General features: G+C 41.6%; 1 non-coding gene across 1 annotated transcript; it reads right to left on the reverse strand.

The window, feature by feature from the left end:
• Window positions 1–10,933: 10,933 nt before the first annotated feature.
• Window positions 10,934–11,040, reverse strand: LOC120257130. The gene has a single exon (XR_005535534.1). It is a non-coding gene; the product is annotated as a small nucleolar RNA R71 (small nucleolar RNA).
• Between the last annotated feature and the right edge of the window lie 6,144 nt (window positions 11,041–17,184).

Below are 17,184 nucleotides of genomic sequence, written 5' to 3' on the forward strand. Positions count from 1 at the left end.
TTTTACATGCATATTATAACAAACCTAAACAAGAAGTACAGATAAGTCACTCTAATGCTGCACATCACAACTCACGTCCCAACATCACGGTCTTAAAAATAAAAAGAAAGGGAGTGGTGAGTATCGGATGTTACCCAATGAGTGGTGTCGAGCATAGATGTAATAGAGTGACAAATTATTTCAATTAGTAATTCCGCACAAATAGTAACATATAAAACCAATTCTAAGTATTCAACATATTAACAAATAACACAAGGTTCATCAAAAGCAAATAACATTTTAAAACACAATGAACATAGCTCCAAAAACACGGTGACCTAAAAACAATTCCCACGCTAATTGTGGCGCGACTAGCTATGAGACCACCAAGGAGTTTTTGAAATAAAATTTAAAAAGCGTTGTCTTTCCTTGTGTTGGCCAGCTGAGATCACATGTGGTGACCCGGGTTTCTAACATAAAAGAACCACACGTCTATGGCTCCAGCACCTCTTGACCGGGGTAAACCCGGGGGTTAACCACGCCGCCTCACCATGAAAACTGAATGCCACAATATAATTCTTTCCAATTTCCAATTCAAAGAATCCATCTTACAATGTTTAAACCAGGAAATGTACATCAAACCATGTTCCATTTGCATATAAATACGGAAATATACATCAAACCATATTCCATTTCCACATAAATCTGGAAATATACATCAAACAATATTCCATTTGCATATAAATATGGAAATATACATCAAATCATATTCCATTTGCATATAAATCTGGAAAAGCAATTAAACATGTTTCTTTTTAAAATAAATAGGTATAAACATTCTAGGTTTAACCATTTTCAAAGTAAATTCGTACACAATATATATATCAAAGGAAACCAATTTATCATCAAATTTATGTGATAGGACACATGAAGAAATACTTTAGTACTCTTATTAAATCTATGCAATTATAAATTTAACCACTCACGAGAGCCGGTCGTCTCGATCACGAGAAGCGCATCTTTGTTCGTGAGTTCTTTCCCCCTTAGGCGATGCTTCGCCACCTAAATACAAGCGGAGAATCCAAATTCTAATGAACATAAGAATGATGGCCAAAAGAAAATGCTTGAAAATACAATTGTACATGTCTAATACAAAACCTTAGTGTTTTAGGGCAGAACATTGTCATTTTGGATCCAAACGACTTCATAATGGAATAAACCTAGTTCCAATGAGTTCAGGGTAAGGAGAGCTTCAATGTGGACCAAAGAAATACCAGAAAAGGCTCAAAATTTTCGGCGCTACAGTAACTTCGGGATTACTGCAGTAAAACCCAAACCTTACAAATGATTTTCTCTCATTTTATAACATCAAATGATGGAATTTTGCCACAATTTTCATGAATAACTGTTGACAACATCAAGGGCTTCATTTTAAGCCCAAAAAATCCCACAAATCATTGAAAATATGGAAGAAATACATACTAAAAACTCGAATAAAGGCTCTTATCTTACTCAAGAATATATGAGGAGTAAATTTTTGATGTTGGTGCGCCAGAATTGGTCGCCAGAAATAGTTTCTATATTTGGAGGGTTCAGTCGGCATGAAGAAGCAAAGCAGGAGAAGGAAAGAAGAAGGAAAAGAAAAGGATTTGGATATTAACTCTCGGCCTGCTACACTGTCGGGTTGCTATAGTGCTGGACTGCTATAGTGGTATTCTTCCTACAGTATTAGGATGCTACAGTAGTAGGCATAATCAATAGTGTTGGGCTGCAAAAACTACAAGAATAGGCTGGTTTAACTACAGTAATGGGCTGCTACAAAGTTTTTTTTTTCTAAATCACTCTATTGCCCCTCTAACACAGGAATGGGAACAAAATCCAAATAACCAAATTGCCCCCTGTTTTTGGCAATTTATCACACACAAACTTACAGTGTAGTCATGCAAAGATGCCACTAGTATAAAATGACCATTTCACTACTAATACAATCATAAAAATCTAAATAGCCCCGAGGTCTAAATCAGGACAGGGTACAACAAGTGTAGCCACTACTTCGCTCTCCCTTTCAAGGAAAATGGGAAGGCTCTCAACTTGATGGCATCATCTGTTACACCGTTTATCTTAAGCATGTCGCACACCTCAAGAAAGTTCTCTATATGACTGTTTGGATCCTCATCGGCCAAACCATTAAAAGCTGTCTGGATTCTCTGCAACATATGGATGAACACAGCCCATTTCGAAGTTACGAGTTATAATCGGGGGCGCGTAATGCTCGATTGTGTCCCCAATCTTGAAAAGCTACGGCATAATCAAATAATATCAGTTCTCTGCTCATTACATGTTTTGTTATGTTTTTAGATTCTTCTACTTCGATTCGACTAGATTAAATTTGTTCTTGTACGAGGTTCTTTCCCTTTTTTATTCTAAGTATGCGTTCGAGCATGGGATCTCCTTCGGTCAATACCCGAAGGGTTAACTTTCGAGTCATAACACTGGAGCTGCACCAAAAAAAAAGAAAACAAAATCAGAATGATGATAGAAAAAGATATGAAATAGAATGAATGAATACCTAAGAAAACAAAGTGCAAAGTATCTTTAAGCGCCTACTCCCGGTAATGGCGCCAAAAAAACTTGACACATCCAGTATATGCATTTTAAACCGCAAGTGCACGGTGTCAAAGTAATAATCGAGATAAAGGGTATCGTATCCATAGAGTAGGGACTAGAGACACTTAAGTTGTTTCTTAACTAATATGGAAGAAAAATAGTGATAACTGTGACAAAATATGAAATACCGGAAATAAAACCAACAAGATAGAGAGCACAAGTAAAGGAGAAGGTAAGGCAATCAATAAAGATGGGTTACGGATATTGATCCACCTAGGACAATTGTTTCAAGTGCAAGAGCAGCTCTACTATACTTCCTCGTGGAAATCCTTAATTACATAATCCTAAATCGAGGGTCAACCATGCCTAACTCTATACATGTCCCGGAGGAGATTGAATAACCTCTCAAGCTTGCACTCACATAGAATTGCAATGAGCTCTAGGGATTCCAAGTTATAAACCCTATTCCTACGTACAGACCTAACCCTTTAGTCCAGGTGGAAGATCCCTAACAACAATTAAGCCCTAGGTGCTTGATAAGTGCTTGTATGATATGAATCTGAAGCATTCTTTCCTTATATTTAGCATTACTTTTCTCGGGGTTTTTTTACACTAACATGTGTGTTTTTATGTTACTTTTAGATGCGAGGTAGGGTTGTGAGGCCGAGTATGAAGGAAAAGAAGCCAATGTGGATCATAATGCACCGATTTTTGGAGCAAATCTTGCTAAGGTTCAAACACGAAGACATAGGTCGGGTGCGAGATGCTAGAGTGTGTGCCAACATCCTCAAATTTGAGTTAGCACAACCATTTGGAGGGGCACAAGGGCAGTCACATTCAAACATTCCGACTTATGCACATAGAACAAGATCTCTACCAACTTGTCCATTATTAAAGAAGGAAGCGATCTCTGACGTGAGCGTGTGCCCGTTTGCGTTACCCGATGAAAAGTATTGTAGCGATCTTGTTCACGGCCGGCGAGAAAAGCGAGATTCAGAGAATCCACGCAGGCGTGTGGAAATTATACGGTGTGTGGAAATTCCACATTGGCGTGTGAAAAAAATCCATAGAGCCCGTCGAGTGCCCGATTCGAGCCCTATTTTTAAGCCGATTCGAGCCTTGATTTGAGTATTCTTTTTCTCCATCTTTTTCCCCAACTTGAGAGAGGGTTTTTGGCTAGGGTTTTTGAGAGATATTGGCTAAGGTTTTTGGAGAGGTTCTCTGACTCCGACATCGTCGTTCCTTAGGAAGAAAGTTGGTAGGGGAGCTTCCATCGAGGTGTATCCTATACTGGGATAAGGGAATCCTTGGACGACGAGTAGAGGACTTTATACAAGACCATCGACATGACAATCGAGGAGGTTTCTCTATGGATTCATTGCTTTTACATTCTATTTCTTTGATTGTACGTAGCTCCATGGAGAGCTTATAAGTGCTTGTGCGATATGAATGGGAAGCGTTATTTCCTTATGTTGAGCATTACTTTTCTCGGGTTTTTACACTTATATGTGTTTTTTTATGTTACTTTTTATGCGAGGTTGGGTTGTAAAACCAATTATGAAAGAAAAGAAGCCAATGTGGATCACAACACATTGATTTTTGGAGAAATCTTGCTAAGGTTCAAAGCGTGAAGACATAGGGTCGGGTGCGAGATGCTAGAGTGTCGCCCTGACCTCCTCGTATTTGAGTTAGCACAAGCATTTGGAGCGGCACAAGGGCAGTCACACTCAAGCATTCTGACTTATGCACATAGAAGAAGATCTCCACGAACTTGTTCGTTATTAAAGAAGCAAAGCGATCCACGATATGAACGTGTGCGCGTTTGTGTCACCTCGATGAGAGTATGGACTCGGGAAGCATTTTTAGGCCCGATCTTGTAGCGAGAATCTTGTAGTAAAAGTATTGTAGAAAGCACTTTGTTCACGGTAGGGTGAGAAAAGCAGGGAATCGGTGAATCCACATGGGCGTGTGGAAATTATACGGCCGTGTGGAAATTCCCACATGGGAGTGTGAAAAAAACCACATGCCCGTGTGGTCGCTCGATGTAGCCCCTATTTAAAAGTCGATTCAACCCCGATTTCAGTATTCTTTTTCTCCATCTTTTTCCCCAAATTGAGAGAGGGTTTCAGCTAGGGTTTTGAGAGGTACTGGCTAGGGTTTTGGAGAGGTTCTATGACTCAGACTTCGTCATTCCTTTGGAAGAAGGTTGGTAGGGGAGCTTCAGTCGGGCGTATCCTATACCGGATAAGGGAATCTTTGGACGACAAGTAGAGGACTTTCCACAAGACCATCGACATGATTATCGAGGAGGCTTCTCTATGGATTCATTGCGTTTACATTCTATTTCTGTGATTGTACTTATCTCCATGGAGGCTAAACCCTAGTGGGTACTTGGGTTGTTGTGAACCCTAGGATGTATTTGTTTCATTGAATCTCTTTACTATGCTTTCAATTAATTGATGTTTGTTGTGAGTTCCAACCTTGAATGCTTGATTATATGAACATTTGCCCTAGAGTGACACTAGGGTTGAGAGTTCTTGTTGGCAACCTTATGAGTGAATGACACACCACAAGCGTTAGATAAAGCTAGGTTGGAAAGGGTTAAGAGGGTGAGTCGAGAGAGTGCAGGGAGGCGTCGTTTTTTTCCCCTCGGCGTGATAGATTCTACCTCCATTCCTCGAGTTCTTTACGACCATAATAGAGTGAATGGTCTAAGAGATAACCCTCCGCTGGGGCTTAGTTGCGCATGCAACGGAGTAAAGGATTGAGGTGATCTTAGTATCTAGGGCTTAATTGTGGTTAGGGACCTTTCACCTGGACGAAAGAGTTAGGTCTATAATTAGGAAGAGATTTATCAGTTGGAATCCCTAGAGCTCATTGCAACTCTATTCGAGTGCGAGGTTGAGAGGTTATTTAATCTCTCCTCCGGGACATGTATAGAGTTAAGCATAGTTGACCTTAGATTTGGGACTATGTATTTAAGGATTTCCATGACTCACCATTGCATTAAATAGGAAGCATAATAGAGGGTTCTTGCACTTGAAATGATTGTCCTAGGCGGAGCATTATCCGAGTACCCCATCTTTATCGATTGCCTTACCTCCCTCTTTACTCGTATTGTCTTACTTGTTGTTTTTATTTTTGAGAATTGAATCATTGTCACACTTATCACTACTGATCTTTCACATAGCTAAGAAGAGGATTAAGTGTTTTTATTCCCTATTCCCTGTGGATTCGATACCCGCTCATCCGGGATTATTACTTCGACAAACCCGTGCACTTGCGGGATATACGCAAGGGGATCTTGCCAAGTTTTTTGCATCGTTGCCAGGGAGTAGGCGTTTAGAGATACTTTGCACTTTGTTTTCTTAGCTATTTTACCATACATTCTATTTCACATTTCTTCTCTATCACTATTTTGATTTGTTTTTTTTTTTTAAAAAAAAAGAGGGGGTTATCTCACATTTTCTTATTTTTCCATCATTCTCATTTGTTTTCTTTTGTCATGTCTTACTTTTTCTTCCAAGAATTTTAAATGATGATTGACCCAGTCGTTGCTCTATATTTTCAGGATGGAGCTCTAAGTAGAAAAGTGTATAGAATTGTTACTTCACGACAACAAAACATTCCATGTTACAACGCATATCATTCAATTGAAGTGGGCTACCCAAACATTTTTATGGAATAATGGTGAACAACATTGGGAGGCACCTAAAGAGGAATGTCAAAAGGGTGAGATACTCGGTGAGGATGTACTTCAGTTACAAAGAGTATTAGCTAACTTTATTGAAGCATCCGATGTCTGCGTCCAAAATATGGAGACCACATGAAGATGTCATGAAGACTCCTATAAAAACCTTGAGCATCAATTAGGAGGGATACTTGACACACTCTACAAGGAACAACAAATATTTGAGCAAGCAAGTCAAGTTCCTTGTAGAGAAGATGTGGTAGTGAATGACAATGAAGAAGTGGGACAGAACGATTATGATGTTGTCGAGATCGAGAGGATACAAGAAGAACCGTTCATTCAATATGATGATTGTTTGAGTGGACAGTATATTTGTGAGAAAGAAATGATGTAGGGAGAGTTGGCGAAGACAGATTGTTTTCAAGTTGAAATTGAAGAAGAAGCAACCCCTAAGGTAATGGAACACACATCTCCATTTGGGATTGATCAATTCATAAATTGCGAGTAAGAGATTTTGGGTTTGGACGTAGACATGGGTAAGAGATTGAAGCTATCCAATGACCCACTGTGCTAAGCTTGGACAATTCCCAACCCAAATTGTTTCCTTGGAGGCCAAAGGTAAGATGGTTGGACTCTCCAACAAATATTCCACCCCGGCAAGCAGATTTTTGGTTTAAGGGAAGTAGCTATGCAATATCTAGTCGGGAGGAACATACTCTATTCAAGCCTCCATAAGGTAAAGAAGAGGTACGTCAAGGTTAGTGACGTAAAACAAGCGCTTCTTGGGAGGCAACCCAAGTCTTTACTATTTTCTAGTGTCTAGTTTAGTGTTTGCATAAATAAGAGCTTGAGTATTGGTGTTTTGATTCTTATATGTCATTGCTATGCTTTTCTTGTGGACTGTTGGTGTTATCTTGTGTCTTCATGTGTTTTGGTGAAGTTTTGGTCATTTGAGCTATTTCTCATGTTTTTCTCAGGTAAAACTTGCATATTAGTGCGGGTTCTGAGTGTGTAAACATGTTCAGAAATTTTCTGCAGAGACTATAAAATTTTCTAAGGCATCTAGAGAAAACGCACGGGCGCGTGGAATTTCCGCACGCCCATGAATTTGTATTATGAGCTCATCTAGAGAAGGCACAGGGGCGTGCAGCTGCTCCTGTGAGCAACCATGCAGTTTTCGCACGCCCATGGGTAATTTCCGCACGGGCGTGTGAAGTCCTCCAGAGTTTGGCAGATTATCCCGAGAGCACACAAGGGCGTGAACTCGCCCTTGTGGGCGACCTTGTAAAAATCGCACGGGCGTGGGTAATTTCCGCACGCCCGTGCGAATCTCTGCAGAGGAGCTCTCTCCATCCCAAGAAGACACAGGGGCGTGCGTTTGCCCCTGTGAGTTGGGCCTATGAATGTCCATGCCCGTGTGGAATTTTCGCACGGGCATGGGTCTTAGAGAATTTTCTTGGTTGCATGCAGAGTCCAAAGGGCGTGCGTCTGCCCCTGTGGGTCTGGAACCGCAGGTTTTCTTTAAAATCTTTTCGGTTTTCTTCATCTTTTCACCCTCAAACATTTTGAGAACACATCCTTGCTCTCTCCTGACCTCTCACCATCGTTTTAGAGGGTTGTTAATTGAGTTTTCCGGCTGTTTTCTAGTTTTTATTCTCATTTTGTTGTTAAGCTTCTCTTTATCTTTTCTTTGCCAATCTTCATTTATTTTGCAGCAGCAACGTCATCTTCGCCAGCAGTGAAAACTGATGTACTAGCTATTGACACCGACACTTGAGGCGTCTTTACCTTCTTTGTTCTTATTTTTCTCATTTTATTTTCTGCATTTTATTTTAGACTTGTATACTCAGAAAGGACTCTCCTTCTGAGTTATTTTCATTTTATTATCTCGAGTTGTATTCATTGTCTATCTTTTATATATACCCGATTTATTTTTGTTTTATTGAGCTTCACTGAACCCCCTCGTGTATGCGTGCAGATGGTCCTGTCATCATGAGAATTGAGACTCTATCATGGGCACGACCAAGGTGCTTCGGCACTTGCCCGTGTGAGCTTCACAACCCGTTGGAACATTACTCCCAAGAATTTAGCTTCATCAAACGCAACACTAGGAGTCAGGGGATTATTGTTTTGATTGCTTCTCCCACATATATTCTTTGTTGATATACATTATGAGTGAGCTTGCATGTGTACTTTATGGACAATCTACAACTTAAGTGTGGGGGGGGAGTTTCATAGTGCACACATCCTTTTTATTGTTTTTGATTGATATACATGCTCACATAGCTAATGGCGGTTCACCTTAGTTGTAATGATTGTATTCTTGAGTTTAGGAGAATTTTTAACATTGAATATCTTCATGCTCTAGTTTTATTTGAATTTTTAGGAATTTTTGCCCGAATTACACTCAGTGCACTACTCACTCATGTTCGATGTTAAAGGGACTAGTTATAGTTGTTTCTTATGTTAAATTCTGAACAAAAAAATAAATGATGAAAAGAAGGAACAAAATAGTTTTCTAGTCATTAAAGAAGCAAAGCGATCCACGACGTAAACATGTTCCCCTTTGCGTCACCTCGATGAGAGTATGGACTCGGGAAGTATTTTAGGCCAGGTACCGTAGCGAAACAATGTAGCGAAAGTACTGTAGCAGCACTATTCATAGCCAGCCGAGAAAACAGGAATTTAGAGAATCAACACGGGCATGTGGAAATTATACACGGCCGTGTGGAAATTCCACATGGGTGTGTGAAAAAACCACAGGCCCGTGTGGTCGCCCGATTCCTGCCCTATTTAAAGTCGATTCAACCCTGATTTCAGTATTCTTTTCTCCATCTTTTCCCCAACTTGAGAGACGATTTTGGCTAGGGTTTTGAGAGGTATTGGCTAGGGTTTTGGTGAGGTTCTACGGCTCCGACATCGTCATTCCTTAGTAAGAAGGTTGGTAGGGGAGCTTCTATCGAGGCATATCCTATACCGAACAAGGGATTCTTCTGTAGAGAACTTTTCACAAGACCATTGACACGATTAGTGAGGGGGTTTATCTATGGATTCATTGCTTTTTACATTGTATTTCTTTGATTGTACTTAGCTCCATGGAGAGATAAACCCCTAATGGGTACTGGGTATTTGTGAACCATAGGGTGTATTTGTTTCATTGAATCTCTTTATTATCCTTTCAATTAATTGATGTTTGTTGTGATTTCCAACCTTGTATACTTGATTGTATGAACATTTCCCCTAGAGTGACACTAGGGTTGAGAGTTCTTGTTGGTAACCTTGTGAGTGAGTGACACACCACGAGCGTTAGACAAAGCTAGGTTGGAGAGGGTTGAGAGGGTGAGTCGAGAGGTATAGAAGCGTCCCCTTTCCCCTCCGACGTGATAGATTCTACCTCCGTTCCTCGAGTTCTTTGCGGCCATAATAGAGTGAATGGTCTAATGGATGACCCTCCGCTGGGGCTTAGTTGTGGTTAGGGACCTTCCACCCGTACCAAAGGATTAGTTCTATAATTAGGAAGAGATTTATCACTTGGAATCCCTAGAGCTCATTGCAAATCTATTCGAGTGCGAGGTTGAGAGGTTATCTAATCTCTCCTCCGGGACATGTATAGAGTTAGGCATAGTTGACATTAGATTTGGGACTACGTATTTAAGGATTTCCACGACTCACCATTGCATTGATTAGGAAGCATAATAGAGGGTTCTTGCACTCGAAATAATTGTCCTAGGCGGAGCATTATCCAAGTACCCCATCTTTATCCATTGCCTTACCTCCTCCTTTACTCGTGCTCTCTTACTTGTTGTTTTTACTTTTGAGAATTGAATCATTATCACACTTATCACTACTTATTTTTCACATAGCTAAGAAGCGGATTAAGTGTTTTTATTATCTACTCCTTGTGGATTCGATACCCGCTCATCCGAGATTATTACTTCGATAAACCCGTGCACTTGCGGGGTATACGCAAGGGGACCTTGTCAAGTTTTTGGCATCGTTGCCGTGGAATAGGCGTTTAGAGATACTTTTCACTTTGTTTTCTTAGCTATTTCTCCGTACATTCTATTTCATATCTTCTTATTCTGTCATCATTCTGATTTCTTTTTCTTTCTTTTTGGGTGCAGCTCCAGGTTATGACCCGAGGGAATCCCTCAATATTGATTGAAGGAGATCCTGAGCTTGAACGTACACTTATAAGAAAAAGGGAAAGAGCCTGTGCAAGAGCAGTCTAATTTAGCTGATTTGGAAGTGGCAGGATCTGAAAACATGGCAGAACAGAATGAGCAACATCGGACATTATCTGATTATGCCAGATCTTCAGTGTTGGGGATGCAATCGAACATTGTGCGTCCCCCGATCATAGCTCTGAACTTTGATCTGAAGCCTGCATTCATCCACATGTTGCAGCAATCTGTACAGTTCAACGGTTTGGCAGATGAGGATCCAAACACTCATATAGAGAGTTTTCTCGAGGTGTGTGATATGCTTAAAATAAACAGAGTGACAGATGATGCCATCAAGTTGAGAGCCTTCCCATTTTCCTTAAAGGGAAGAGTGAAGCAGTGGCTACACTCATTACCTAGAGCATCAATTACCACATGGGAGGAGATGATAGAAGCTTTTCTTACCTGTTATTTTTCTCCCGGAAAATCAGCAAAGCTTAGGAATGAGATCTCATCTTTTGTTCAGTTGGAATTGGAGTCTCTATTCGAGACATGGGAAAGGTTCAAGGAACTCCTGAGAAAATGCCCGCAACACGGATTTTCGGGAGTGGATAATTGTTCAGGCCTTTTACAACAGTTTAAATCCGAGTACAAGACAACTCTTGGATGCAGCAGCAGGAGGTACTTTAGGTAGCAAGACCCACGATGAGGCCCGTCAATTAATTGAGGAAATAGGGCTAAACAGTTACCAATGGAATGCTAGGGAAAAGAAAAAGGTGGCCGGTCTCCATGGAATAGATGCGGTAACTTCATTGGAGGCTCAAGTGGAAAATTTGAGTAAGAGATTAGATCTTCTAACTTCAAATAGAGTGGCGGCGGTGACTAATTGTACCAGGTGTGGTGGAGGACATGCTCCCTCCGATTGCCCGATCTCTATCGGTGATGTTTCTTCGGTGGAGAACGTTGATTTTGTAGGTAATGGCATGGGACCTCAAGGAAACCCATATAGCAATACCTACAATTCTAGTTGGAAGAATCATCACAATTTCTCATGGAGTAATCAGGGTCCACAAAAGGCCATGGGGCTACTGGGTTAACAACAACAACGACAAGCTCCTCAGGTGGAAAACAGAGTCTCAGGTTTGGAAACCCGAATGAATGACTTAGAGAAGCACTTGACTAGATTTGTGCAATCTGCATATACAAGGTTTGAATCAGTCGAGGCTACACTTCGCAACCACACCACCTCTTTGCATAACATTGAAAATCAAGTGGGGCAAATTGCGAAGTCTCTCTCTGAAAGGCCACATGGAAGCTTGCCGAGCAATACAGAAACCAACCCTAGAGAGCACGTGAAGGTGATCACTTTGAGAAGTGGTCATGAGGTTGAAGGTAGGCTTCCGAGTGAGAAGCCAAAAGAACATGCACCCGAGGTTATAGAGGTGGAAGAGGGAAGAAGCAAAGAGAAAAAGGTGGCACCCCCACCTTTCAAGCCAAAAATCCCTTATCCTTCTAGATTGAAAAATGACCAAGGGGATGAACAGTACAAGAAGTTCCTGAGTTTGTTCAAGCAACTCCACATCAATAATCCTTTTGTTGAGCCATTGGCCCAAATGCCTAAGTATGCGAAGTTCTTGAAAGACTTGTTGACTAACAAGAGTAAATTAGAGGAAAGTGCTTCAGTGATTTTAGATGCTTCATGCTTGGCGGTATTGCAAAAGAACATGCCGTACAAGAAGAAAGACCCGGGAAGCTTCATCATTCCGTGTAATATTGGCAATCTAGGTGAGGAAATGGCATTGGTGGACTCAGGGGCCAGTATCAACGTTATTCCATACACCTTCTTTTAAAAGCTAGGCTTGGGTGAGCCTAGGCCTACTCGGATGACTTTGCAACTAGCGTGCCGAACAGTACGACATCCGAGAGGCATCAATGAAGATGTGCTTGTCAAGGTGGACAAGTACATTTTTTCGGTTGACTTTGTAATGCTAGACAATGATAAGGATGTGGATGTACCTTTAATAATTGGGAGACCATTCTTGCGGACTTCCAAATCATTGATTGACATGGACGGTGGGGAGCTAAGTGTGAGGATTGGAGATGACAATCTCACATACCGCCTTGCTGAAGCCATACGGCATTCTCTTGATTTCGATGATACTTTATACTTTCTAGACATGACTGATGAGATTGTTGATGAATACATGCAGGAAATTTTCAATCCAGACCCATATGAGGGTTTGTTCGACCAAGAGGAGGATTATGAAGAAGTAATGATGCTTGGTTCGACGGAAGAAGTACCATCTAACCCGGGGATCTTGAAGAAGGTGCTCCGAAAAATGAAGAGGGCTAGGAGACGCCACTGGAAACACTCCAAGTCTGTTGGAGATGTACGTGAACCGAAGAAGTTGGACGAATCATTGTTATGTGGTCCGAAGCCCGATAATTCACCTTCTACCCTCAAGAGACTTTGCACATCATGCTTTCAAGCCATAGGTAAGAGGGCAACTTTCATTCATGAACCCCCGTGAGGTAAGGCAAGGTACGTCAAGCTTAGTGACGTTAAACAAGCGCTTCTTGGGAAGCAACCCAAGTGTTTACTATTTCTTATCTTCTAGTTTAGTTTTTTTTCATGAATAATTGTTAAGTGTTGGTGTCTTGATTTTTAGATACTTTTGCTGAATTCTTCTTGTGAGCTTCTTTTATTCATCGCGTGTTTTCATGTGGAATTGGCGAAGTTATGTCATTTAAGCTTTATTCAATGTTTTTCGGTGGTAAAACTCGCATACTAGGGCAGGCTCTGAGTGTGTAAATATGTTCAGAAACTTTCTGCAGACCCTGCAGGTTTTTCTAAGGCATCCAGTAAAGATGCACGGGTGTGTGGAATTTCCGCACGCCCGTGGATTTGTATTGCAAGCTCATCCAGAGAAGGCACAGGGGCATGCGGCTGCCCCTGTGAACGACCATGCGAATATCGCACGCCCGTGGGTAATTTCCGCACGGGCGTGTGAATTCTTGCAGAGTTTGGCCGATTATCCCGAGAGAACACAGGGGCGTGAACTCGCCCCTGTGGGCGACCTTGTGACAAGTGCACGGGCGTGGGTAATTTCCACACGCCCGTGTGAAACTCTGTAGAGGAGCCTTCTTCACCCCGAGAAGATACAGGGGCGTGTGGGTGCCCTTATGAGTTGGGCATGTGAATGTCCACGCGCGTGTGGAATTTCCGCACAGGCGTGTGGAACACTTAGCGATTTTTCTTGGATGTCCTGAGGAGCCACAAGGGTGTGCGGCTGCCATTATGGGTCGGGCGCACGGGCGTGGGTATTTTCCGCACGCCTGATAAGTGCTTGAGTGAACATGTTTTTATGCATGTTTTACATACATTGAGCATCATATTTTATACAGTTTATGTCTCATTTCGTGTATTGGGTGTTCTTTTATGCATATAGGTTGTGAAAGCATTGGGAATTCAAAAGGGAGCGAAGATAGGCTATCATGGCATAATATTGGGAGTTCTTGTACAAATCAAGTTGGAAGACACAAGAGGAGTTCGTGTATGAGGAGATGTGTGCCAACTTCCATAGTTTTGCAAGACAATTTATTAATGGAAGGGCACAAAGGCAACCATGTCTCCACATTCCTCCTCTTTGCAAAGATTTCAAGACCTTTCAAGACACATTGATGAAGGAAAAGCCGTATAGCCTACCATATGATCGTGTGCCCGATCGTGTGGCCTTAAGAGGAGAATGTTTATCATCGCGTTTGTGGAAATCACTGTATCAAAAGTACTGTAGCAATTCTACTGTCCACGCGCCCGTGTGGAAATTCCTGCAGCCCACGCGGGCGCGTGGAAAATCCACATGGGCGCGTGGGGGCACGTGACAGACGTGATGTGAGGCTATAAATACACCTTTTGGCCGATTCTAAAGGGACTTTTGGAGGAGCTTTGAGCATAGACATTGAGAGAGAGGCGGCTCGGGTTTGAGGAGAAGGTCTTCGCCGATTGAGAGAGAGTTCTTCACCAACTCTGATAGGTTCCTTCGACGTCATAGCATTTTGGGGAGCCATTGGCGACCTAGCTTCGGAGAGGAACCCTTCAAGACGTAGAACTACCAATCAAGGCCAATCCGCGCGAATTCGAGGGGGTTTTCTCTATGGGTTTTATTGCTTTTCATTGTATCCATTATTGTTTTGTAACTAGGCCCATGGAGGGCTAAGCCCTAGTGGGTATTTGGGCATGTGAACACTAAGATTTATATTTTGGATTGATTCTCTTAATGCTTCTAGTTAATCCGAGTTGTCTTGAGTTTTTAATCTTGTGATTTAATTGCTTTGCTAGTGTTGTTAATCCTTGTGGTTGATTTACATTGCATGATTTAATACTTTGATGTGAGAGGTCTCCATTAGAGTTAGATTTCCAAGATTAAAGAGGGTTGAGAGGGTGAGCCTTGAGATGGAGGAGTGTCCCCTTTCCCCTTCGATTGAGTGTTTCCTATCTCCGTATTCCATATTCTCTTTGCAACCATATTTGGTGTGAGGCGTGAGATTGCTCGATTTCTCCGCCGGGACCTTGTAGGGGGTTAGGATCCTTCGCCGGGAATTAGGGTTGGATCTACATTTAGGAATCGGTTTCACTCTTAGGTTTCCTTATAGCATATTGCGGTCATATAGGGTGTGAAGTGTTGAGATTGGTCGATTTCTCCACCGGGACCTTGTAGGGGACTAGTGCCTTTTGCTTGGAGACAAGGATTGGTTATCGTTGGACTACCTCGACTCATTAGACTCGATTCTAGAGCATTTAGTGAATCTTGAGCTTTAAGGAAGATCTTAGGGGGATCATTGCCCGAATACCTCATCCTTAGTGATTGAGACTCTTCTACTTTATTTCTTGCATACTTGTTTGCTTTGCTTGCAATTAGTTCACTTCATCATATTCATTGATTCCGACTAGATAATTGAGAAGTGGTTATTACTAATACTTCCGTTCCCTGTGGATTCGACTACCCGACTCACCGGGTAATTATTACTTCGACACCCGTGCACTTGCGGTTTATACGCATATTCAGACGTGTCAAGTTTTTGGCGCCGTTGCCGGGGAACGGGATATTAGGAACACTAGGACTTGATTACTTTAGTCATTCACATTTTTCTTTTGCTTTTCTATCTCACGCTTCTCTCTTTCGCATTTCTCGTTATTTTGTACCCTTGTTTCTTTCTCCTTATTAAGTAAACAGTGATTCCTGGCTTTTCTTTATATTTCAGGACAATGTTTGATTGAGCATTGCTAATGGAGACAATAAAGGGGCAAATGCCATCTAATGAGAAAAAGATAGAACAAGTTGTAGCGTACCTAGACTCGAGTAAGCTATATGATGAGGTTTTGGGGTTTAGGACAGCTGAACTGCAGGAGATAGTTCAAGGACATGGAATATCTTATCAAGGGGCTGAATTGTCGAACCTGTTAGAAGACTTCGACAAGTCTGCATTTATGTCTTTTAAGAATGGAGCTGAAAATAAACTAGTAGAAGTCTCCATATCTATTTCAAGGGAAGTTGCAACTGGGTCAATTGGGCCTGAATCCGAGACAAGTGATGAAGATGAGACCATCGGTTGTGTTGAATCAATATCGTCAATTGAGGTTTGTAATTTGGATGACCGAGTAAATGATGAAGATGTTTTGGGGGACCTTTGTGTGAGTGAGCTAGTGCAGGAGGTAATTGAGGAAGAAGTCGAAGACACCTCGCAAGGGTTTGAAGAAATCGATCGGAAACAAGCAAGCAGGCTGCGACCGTCGGTGGAAGAACCCCCTGAGTTAGAGCTGAAAACATTACCGGAACATTTGGAGTATGCATTCCTCGCTGATGGGTCAAAGTTGCCGGTGATCATTGCTTCAAATCTTTCACCGGAGCAAAAAGAGAAACTTGTCACCATGTTGAAGTTGCACAAAACAGCCATAGCTTGGAAAATCTCAGATATCAAGGGAATAAATCCTTCCTTTTGCACTCACAAGATTTTGATGGAAGATAATTACAAAACCGTGATTCAACCTCAACGAAGACTAAACCCGAATATGAAAGAGGTGGTAAAAGCGGAGGTTTTGAAACTTCTAGACGCAGGAATTATTTATCCCATTTCGGATAGTGCTTGGGTGAGCCCAACACAAGTGGTACCAAAGAAGGGTGGCATGACGGTGGTTAAAAAAATGAGCAAAAATGAATTAATTCCGACAAGAACAAAGTGACTGGGGTGGCGAGTTTGCATTGATTATCGGAGATTGAATGATGCCACAAGGAAGGATCACTTTCCATTGCCATTCATTGATCAAATGTTAGAACGATTAGCTGGCCACAAATTCTATTGTTTTTCTAGATGGTATGTCGGGATATTTTCCAAATTCCAATTGCCCCCGAGGATCAAGAGAAAAACAACCTTTACATGTCCTTTTGGTACTTTTGCTTATAGACGAATGCCATTCGGACTTTGTAACGCTCCCGCTACCTTCCAAAGATGTATGACGGCTATTTTTTTGACGACTTGTTAGAAGATGTAATGGAGGTTTTCATGGATGATTTTTTTCGGTATTCGGAAATTCTTTTCGAGACATGCTTGAAAAAAATCTTGAGAAGGTGCTTATGCGGTGTGAAGAGACGAATTTGGCTTTTGAATTGGGAGAAATGCCACTTCATGGTCCAAGAGGGAATTGTTCTTGGTCATAAAAATTTCTAGCCAAGGGATTGAAGTTGA

This window comes from Dioscorea cayenensis, unplaced genomic scaffold, assembly GCF_009730915.1.
Source record: "Dioscorea cayenensis subsp. rotundata cultivar TDr96_F1 unplaced genomic scaffold, TDr96_F1_v2_PseudoChromosome.rev07_lg8_w22 25.fasta BLBR01001893.1, whole genome shotgun sequence".
Lineage (NCBI taxonomy): Eukaryota > Viridiplantae > Streptophyta > Magnoliopsida > Dioscoreales > Dioscoreaceae > Dioscorea > Dioscorea cayenensis.